Genomic DNA, 10,433 nt, shown 5'->3' with positions numbered 1-10,433 from the left:
TTACAAAAATATACCGACAGAGAATATATTTTAAAGTAAAAAATATGTGTATACTTTTTACTAACGAAGTGGTTGATTCTTCGTATCATAAAATTCACCGATAATAGAATTTGTATCAAATTTTTTAGTAATTTTCTTTTCAATATAATTGAAAGACCATTAGCAAGAAATTCATCTTTTATTTTATTTCTAAGTTATTTTTCACAATATTCATAGTTGAAAAAAATCTCTTAATGGTAGCAGTTGAAACAGAGAAAATTAATACCAAATGAATAAAAAAAGACGACCACGAGAAGAAAAAGAATTCACTTTATGATATTTGAAAATTTTTATTTAATTGAAAAATATTAGTAATAATATCTTTTTTAGATTTTTTAATATTGTTACTTACTTTTTAGATATTAAAAATTATTAATATTTAAATTAGACTGAATTTTTATTTATATTAGACTAAATACTAAATATTTTTTAAAAAAAAATAAATTAAACATAATAATTTATTATTATTAAAAAAAGTTGGGGCCGAGACCGCCACTCACCCTCCCTTATGTCCGTCCCTAGGGTGCAATGGAGAAATCGAAGAGAACGTTATTAGTGAAAGGGGATAGCTGGTTGTTATCAAACTCAGCTAATAAATAGGGATTTGGAAAATAGTGAGAGGAAGTTATTGTTAAAACTGCGTGAGTGGGCCAGTAGATAAAAATTGCGCTTAACATTGCTGCTAAAAATTTCATTCATATTATTATAGATGTTAATTTGAATTTTGTTCAGTGAATTAACTATAACTATTTAATTTAAAATAAAATTTAATTTTAATAAAAAATATCAAATTGTAAAATTTATTATGCTAAATTATATTTCAAAAAGTTCACATTCTAATTAAAATTTTGATTCGTTGAATTTAAAAAAATGGCATCAGTAAAAATTAAAATAAATAAACTTAAAATTTAAGAATTTAATACCTTTAAATTGAAAAAAATAAAAATTTTGTACATAGTTAAAAAATAAACTTCTATAAAATTAATTTTAATTTATTTTTTTATTAAATTAATAAAATATAGATGTAAAACTAATATTCTAAATTTTAAAAGTTAGGATTCTGTTCATTAATGTTACCATAGATTAATAGTGAGTAATTAAACAATGAGTAATTAAATTAATTATTATTACAATCAATCATAAGTATTTTTTATTTTCTAAAATTAGGTAGAGATATTTTATCAAATATAAATATGTATTCTTTTTGTACTCTTTTGGTATTTTTTATAATTTTAATATTTATTTTTAATTGAATCATTTTATTCCATTATCAAAGTCTCTGAATTTATGAATACTATAAAATCAGACACCAAAACTGCATTTAATCAAGAAGAACCAAAAAATGTAACAACTAAAAAATTTAAATAGTGAAATTGTATATATATAATTTAATCTCTTTAGTTACATTAGAATCTAATTTTTATATAAGTAATAAATAACATAATCACTTTAAAAAACTACAATTAAATAAAAAAAATTAACCAAATCAGTGTATAGTTGGTAATAAGTAAAAAAAAAACACATAATTCAAAGATATGACAAAGTTTAAGAATCATAGGAAGAAAAAAAATTGCACGTCATCAACAACATTTAAAATCAAATCATTAACATATTTTATTAATTTGTCAGTGACACTATTCAAAAGGAGAGAGAAGAAACTAACAATTGAGAAATTGAAAAAGCTTGTACTCTAATAAATTAAATTTATCTTAGGTTAGGGTTTAAATTTGAAAAAAAAGTATAAACTGTATAAAAATATTTTGAGAAAGATGGAAGAAAACACTAAATTAAGTAAGGGATGTGACAATTGTTTGATTTTGTCATGAATGGGTCTGTGGTAATTGAGAGAACTCATCTCAAGTCACAAACAAACAAAATCGTCGAAAAATTACACAAAATTTGGCCACAAAAATACAAGACATTACAATTAGTTAACACGATCATATAAATTTACCACTATTTTCTGTTAGTGGGTATCTTCCCGTTGCTAATTACCGTATTTATGGTATATAATAGTATATAATATAGTAAGGGATGAAAACAAAAAAATAGTCTTAATTCATATAGTTTAGTACTCACTACGTACTCTGTTATATACTATACTTTAACTTGCAATTCAGTCTCAACTTTTAATAAACATAAATAGAAAATTCATTGTATATATACATACATTTTTTTAAAAAAGATATTATAAAATAATAAATTAAATTTTTTAATTATAATATTATATATTTAATTAATATATATCTAACTTTTTCTTCTTCATTCTTTTTACTATTTCAACTTTTAGAATTTATAATTATTTTTTTACTATTTTTTATTCTTTCGTAATTAGTTATTGATTATCCTAATGTTTATACTTATCTTCGCATAATATTTTATACATATTGATTTATATAAGATTTTTGAAATTTTTTAGCTATTTTTTAAGTGTTAATCACTTTTTAAGTGTAACTAAAATTAATAATTTAATATAAATTGATAAATTATTCTATTTTATTAATTAAAATTATGATATGATTGTTAACATTTTTCTATTCAACTAATTATAATAATACAAAAAATTTTATTTTTTTTAAAACTTTAAAAAATATGAATATAATGATTTTTGAATTACATGACTTATAATTCAAAGATAATTTTTTAAATGTATATTGATTGGAACTAAAAAAAATATTATAAAAATATTGCATAAATAATAAAAAATATGTTGATCTTATACATACTAATTTAAATAACCAAAATAAAATAAAATAAATAACAAAAAATATAAAATTTCATCTTTTGTTTTGTGGTACAAAAATAATATATAATAAAGAGAAAAAAAACATAAAATTTTAAGATAAAATGAAAAGATGTAATATTTTCTATATTAGATAATTTAAAAAATACTTATTATAGAGGAAATTAAAAATATTCTAACTTAAAAAAATCATTTAATAAAATTAAAAGAGAGAGAAGATGTTAAAATTTTTTTAACTAATAAAAAAAATCACCACCATCAATCTATTAAATTTAAGTAATATCAAGTATTCAAGTGAGAATTAAGAAATAAACCAAAATGATAAATTCAAAATTTTTCTATTTTTCTTTATATAGTGTTTTACTTTAAGTAATTATTTTTTATGAATAATATTTAAATGACAAATAAAATAATAAAAACATTCGCATTAGTTATAAAAATTAATGTCATCGTTATAGTACGATCGCATTATTTCAAAATATACCAAAAGAAAATAATAAATTATAGTTTAATTAATGTGCACAATAAAGCAAACATGAAATTTATATAATAGCAGTCAAATATAAAAAATAATAATTATCTTCTGATCTAAGGTATTATATTAAATTGTAACTTAAATTTATAATTATTAGTTAAAAACTTACAATAATATATTATTTTTATTATATTAATTAAAATTAATATATTTTGATATTATTTTTTAAGATTACTAACATTAAATCTTGATAATTTGAACAAAACTTTTAATGCTTTATGTCTTAAATTTTTTATTAATAGAACAATAAAATTACTTAACACGTACGTCGATAAAAAACTATTATTTTTATACATCTAGATATTCAAAAGAGAGAAATACGAATTCTTTTAATAACACTTTAACAATCTATAAAAGTTAACGTAATAGATGGTTATAGATCAAAGTGATAGATCATATTGAAAATTATGATAATAGTACTTGGTGATAATTAATTACAATCGGGTGAAAAAAAGGTCAAAGAAGAAAAAAAAAAGAGAAAGAAAAACAAGACAATATAACAATTACGTTGAGACAATGATAGATATGTGTATAGAAAATAAAAGTAAGAGAAATAATAGTGTGTAATACAATGAAGGAATATAATAAAAGTATAAATTAATAATTTGAAAAAAGTAATAAAATTAAAGATAATTTAATAAATTGAATATAAAATTTAGAACTATTCATAAAGATAAAGAATATTTTGAATATAATGTTTTATCTTCTTCATAGCTCAAATAACATAGACTTTTCATCCTCATCTAGAGATTTTGAATTTGAATCTCAATCCTAAGTGTTGAAAAAATAAATGAAATTATTATATATTTATATATAAATATATATTATTTAATTTATTTTTAATATGTATTTTATATTTTAATATATATTTTATACAAATAGTTAATTTATTAGTTGATTTTTTTTGTACATATAATTTAATTGATGAATATATAGATAAATAATATATTTCACAGAGAAATAATTTCAAAGTAAGTCTATTTTGGGAAATGCTAATTTGATTATAAAAAAAAGGCCAACCACCAACACTTATAATAAGAGAAAAAAAGGGGGGTGTAAACATTGTTACAGTAACAATATGAGAAAAGAATGGTGAGACAATTCAAACCTTTTTCCATATAATTATTAATTATTGGCTCCCTTCTAATGTCAAATTACTGACAATTTTTACTTTAAAAACACCCTCCTTCTCCCAAAATAATGTAAGTTTGGTCTTGAAGTGGATGAATTTAAAGTTAACAATCATGATATATGCATATCAATACATGTTAAAGTATAAGAAATAACATATTAACAATGAGTTAAACAACATATATATTTATATATAAATAAATAATAATTAATTTTAATAATTAATTTTAATATATATAATATTTTTATTTTTTTATTTTTTTGACTTCTCTATTATTTAATACTAATTAGTAATATTCTCTTTCCTTGGCTAATTAGTTGAATAATGATTAATAATAATTACTTAAAAGTGGATTATGCTTTGACGAATTGGGAAAAGGCTCCCCGGCAACTTGCTATGATAATTAGTAAATTATTATTAGATACGTTACCAAACAAAAACAAAAGATAAGATAAAAATCAATTTGGAGTTGAGACAAAAAGGGTTGAGAGTGCGACTTTTCACTTTTGACTAAATCTAGATAAAGGGACCCTGTCTCTGATAGTTGTTCAATCACAGCCGTACATTTTTTGCATCATCGTTCGATCATCTCATGATGTGTTAGTTCACTTAATCAACATTTGTATTGTTACTGTTTTATACTTTTATGTCTTAAGAAATTATTTTATTTGATTTTAGAACTTCAATTATAATCAAGTTTATATTTTTATATAAGTATATTATCTTATTAATGCATTTAAAAAAGTATTTATTTAGAAATTATTTTTAGTAAATTGGATATGAATAAAGAGTAAATGGTTAAATTAATTTTTAAAAAATTATTTATTTTTAATTAATTTTTAAAAGATTTTTAATTAAATTTGTCTTTCAAATATTTTAAATTTATCATTTTAGTCTTTTCGTCACTTTTGTTGCTAACGAAGTCAAAATTTGTTGATGTCACATTTTAAGTAACACTACAACATAAACAGTACATAATAGTTCTAACTGGTAACTAACATGATTTACCATGATAAATTTATGAAATTAGATCAAATCAATTTTAAATTGAGGAATTCTAATACCTTAAGTTATTTCCTCAATTAGGTTTTGATTTTATCTAATTTCATAAACTTATCATGCTAATAGCCTAATAGTCAATTAAGATTTCTATGTGTATGTGTATTGTAGTATTATATTAACAAATTTTGGCACTATCAATAAAGAAAATAATAAAAAAAACTATTACGATTAATTTAAAATCTATAGAGGATGAATTTAATTAAAAAATTTTTTAAAAACTAATTTAAAAAACGAATAATCTTTTGGAGACAAATTTAACTATTTACTCTGTGAATAACGGTATAAGTTTGGCTTGACTCATTTTTAAAGGCAATTTTAGTAGATTTATTAAAGACCAATAAATAAACAATTTAAGAAGTTTATGTATTTGCCTTTTCTATTTTAAAAAGATATAGGTAATGTTAAAAATACCTCAAAGTAGTTTGCGACTTTTAAAATTAAAAAAGTCTAATAATTATTACGTATTAGTGAATATTCAATTTTATCTCTTTTCTTTATTATATTATACTTATTACAATAATTTTAAATTTTGAAATAATTTTACTAAAGATAATTTTTTGTAAATTATTTTAATTAAAATTACTTTTATTTTATTTGGTCAAATATATCTACTATAATTTGGAAATTTTTAATTTAAAAACTTTAAATCATAACTTTTTTTCTAAAATCAAATAAACATAATTAATTATATAACTAATTATATGAGTATAATAATTTAAGTATATATTTTTTTATTGAATTAAATTAATTTGATAGTTTAAATTATATCTATCTAAATTTTAAATTCAAAATTTGTAATTTTAAAATTTAAATTATTTGAATAAAATTATATTAAATTAAATAGAAAATTTAAAATCAAACTAATACGATCCAAATTCTAATAAATTATATTAATGTTAAATGTAGTTATTTAAATTATTTCATATATCAAATGTGTTTTTTTCGATTATATTATATATTTTAGATACATTTGAGATCAAACTAAACATGAATGTTACACACTTGAATACATTGTATTTGAGATATGCTTTAATCTTTTTTGTAGTGTATCTAAAATGTGATTAAGTATTTAAATATATAAATTTATCCAATATTACATATAGTGTATTAATCGATAAGTAGAAGATAAATATACTCAAAAAAGGGAGTGAATTAAGTATTAATAATAAATTAAAAATTTTGTAAAATATAGATGAAAATTTAAATGGCAGAAATATAAATTTACAAACAAAGACAACTTATATTTATTTTTCGTAGGCTTATAAGTGAACTTCTAACTTTTTAAACCATATATTTAATATTTTTCGTACCACTTATATAAAAAAATCGAAAGCTTAAACGGAAGTTGTTTTGTACTAAAACTTTTTTAAGGATTTTAGCAAGTTTTCAAGCACTTGTAAAGAGTCGGCTTTCACACTACTTTAAAAATGTAAATAACAAAAAATGTAAAGGGTTTAAAGTTTAAGAAGATGTGCAAGTATGATATACTCTAGTTTGACATAATTATGTAACCTTTTCACCTATGTTAAATCCTTCCTATCAAGGTACATAGATTTTTTCTATTTCACCAAATTTATAAGGTGCTTAATAAATCACTACAAGTTAAAAAATTTGTTGCACACTTCACGGTATATGATTACCACTTCTATTAAGTCACTCCATCCCTAAAAACTTGAAGCAATACCAATTTTAATTATTTTTTCTTGAGTGTTTAGTATATTCTTAGTATCTTTACCGATTATAATGTATAGCAAAATTTATCATTTAAAAAAAACAATATCTAAGTCTCTCAATAAATAAGAAGAGTTACAAAGCTCTTCTCTTACAATATGAGAAGATAAGAATCTGAATATGTTAAACTCTCTTTATAAAGTGTATCATTAATTACAATTCAAGCTCTATGAGTAAGCTCAAGGATATTTTTCAAATTTTAATAAAAATTACTTTGAAAACTTATGGTTTTTAATCATTATGATAGCATATAGATAAGGAGGAAGTGGTGCTATAAAATACAGCCCAAAAATCTCTATTTATAAGTCTCTATCTACTGATATATGTCGAGAATGAGTAGGGAGAGGCTAAGCATAAAAAACACACGCTTTTGTAGGATCTTGGTGTCCCAAGGACGCATAGGATTGATCCTTAAAGCATAGAATCAATCCTTATAGCTCAAAGTATTCAAATTTAGACCAACATACACGTGAGGATCGATTCTACATTTTTACATAGAATCAATCCATTTAAAAAAGAAAAAAAGAAAATAATTAAATTTTGAACTATGTGTCTTGTGCGTGATTGGATTGGATCCTATTTTTTATAATCCATTATAAAACGATTAAGATTATTATGGCATGATTCATACTCTCTTTCAATCATGAATTATCGAAATCATAGGTTAAAAATTATTTTGCTTTGATTAAAGAATAATTTTAACTTAAAAGATGAACTTGATTTATTCTTGACAAGTAAAAAACTAATGTCCTATAACTAAATCTTGTTTGTTCGACTTTTTTTTATCATATCATATTCATTACATGTGATAAACTTGTGATTGAATTTAATGCATGAATCTTAATGTAAAAATTCGTTTTTATGCGCCGTAAAATAGTAGAAACCTTTTACGTCAAATTTTCGTCAAAATTTTATATCTATCAAAATTATTCGTCAAACTAAATGTTATATCCTAGATAATATATGTCATGTATTCACTTTTTCATTTACCATACAATCACTGAATAGATTAAGTTAAAGTCATGTAAAAAATATAAGTGTGTGACTTTTCAAAATACTAGTTAAAATAAGAATCATAAACACCTGTTGTCATTTATCAAAATAGATAGGCATACATATCATGTAAGATAGTAGACATTCATTCGACAAAAATAACATTACTAACAATTTCTCCCATTTTGATAATGACAAACATGTTATGTTTTGAAAAATATGTAACTTTATAAATATTAGAGAAAACATGATATACTCAAAAACTTTTAAGAATTTTCCCTAAAATCAAGTATATCTTAAAACGTGCCAAAGCTTTGAAAAACAAGGACTTCATAAAACATTTTGTGCTCCCCTTAAGGCTTATCTTTTGGAAATTAAACAAAGCATACTTCAAAAACATTTTTCCGTATATTTCAGTAATTGCTTCAGTTTTTATATGAGCGACGACAGCGACATTGCTCGTTGTACTGATAGCTTGGATCTGAGGTTGAAGTTGTCTGCTAGTTTGGACTCCGGGAGAAAAGGAATGAAGTACTTGGGGTCCATTCCAAATGAGAATTTGTATATGATGTCAAAAAAAAATCTTCTCATGATGTACTAATGTCCAACAATCTATATTGCTTGGCGGAGAATGAAAAAAGGTGTGCCATTAGGGTAGTTGTGAAATTTGGTCTTGAGGATGTGGTAGACGTTAGGGTTGGAGGTGATGCTGTTATCGAAGATGTGGAGGTGGATGCTTCTCGTGAGTGAAATGCAGAGGAGGTGGCTGTACTAGTCATAAAGATTTAAGAAGTGTGTAGTCCATGACATGTTGAGGTAGGTGTGACATGCGTGACAGTTACATCATGACTTGATCTTAGAGATGAAGGGGAGAAAGGAAAAAAAGATTATGAAGGTGAAGAAGAAGAGTATGAATGTTAGGGTTATGCGAGATATGATAGAAATTGGAGAAGAACGGTGTTGTTTCTGAACAAAGGGGATCAAGGATCATTTTGTCCCCTGTTAGAGTTGTCAGGGACCATTTTGTCCTCCGTTAGAGTTGACGGAGCAAAATAAACATAAGCATAATAAAATAAGTTAAAAAGGATATAAAGCTCCAATCATCAACATCTTGTATGCACAAGTCTTCAATATTGTAATATCATAATATCCAAATGTAATTGTTGATATTAAAGTCATCTTGATTGTTTATCTTGTGAATCTTCTCCCTTAAGAAGTGTCTTTAACATTGCTCGTCTCACCTTCTCCCTTTCTTTTTATCTTATCGAAAGGTTGAATCTTTTCATCATGTTTCTAGGAATGCCACTTTTTATTCTTATGTCAATTGTTATGCTAATTATTGTTTCTTGTTAATTCTTCAAAAAGAAATAAAGAAATTTTCTCCTTCTTGAATCCAAAGACATATTTTCAATTTTTGAAATTTTTCAATTGGTTGTGGAGGTTTATTATTAATGATTTTGGAGAATTACCAAAACGCTTCTTTTGTTGTTGTATCAATATCACATTTTGTAGCTTTCTGGTACTTTATTCATTATGTGCTTGAAACTTTTATTATCCTTGTACCTTTTATCTCTTTCAAGCATATGTACAAAATAAATTTAAAATTTGTTCTTTGATATCCAAATAAATTTAGATCCTTTAGGGTTAGCTTGAGCAAATTGCTCATTAAAATTCCATCTCATGTTTTGGCATTGATAATGCACATGTCTATGTTTGGTAAAACAAAAGGGTACAATATAACCTACTTTATTACAATAACGACATGTTACATGAGAGGGATATACATCTTATAAGGTCACCTATATGGTTCCCTACGTAGTTTTCTATATGTGTTAACTTTATTGTTTCTAAATGATGCATGATCACCAGGTTGTCATTTAGTCTCGTTATAGTTAACTTTAGTAGGTTGCCTTTGTGCTTGTAATTGCTAAATAGGTTATTTTAGTTTTCTTATTTTCTATAAAGATACTAGCTTTATTAGGATCATAGTCTAAGTCTTTTCTATCCCTAGCATGCTTTTGGCTACTAAATAACTTGTCTGGATTCTTAGATGATGCACAAAACCTAGATAACTCACTCTTAAGTTTTTCTATTTCTTTAAGGTGATCAATACACACTACAAAAAAATATTTAACATTGTCGGATTTATTGGTAGAATTAAAAAATTTTTACAATAATATTATTACCGTCGAAATAAA

The sequence above is a fragment of the Arachis duranensis genome, chromosome 1 (genome assembly GCF_000817695.3).
Source record: "Arachis duranensis cultivar V14167 chromosome 1, aradu.V14167.gnm2.J7QH, whole genome shotgun sequence".
NCBI lineage: Eukaryota > Viridiplantae > Streptophyta > Magnoliopsida > Fabales > Fabaceae > Arachis > Arachis duranensis.
This window is presented reverse-complemented; position numbering follows the sequence as displayed.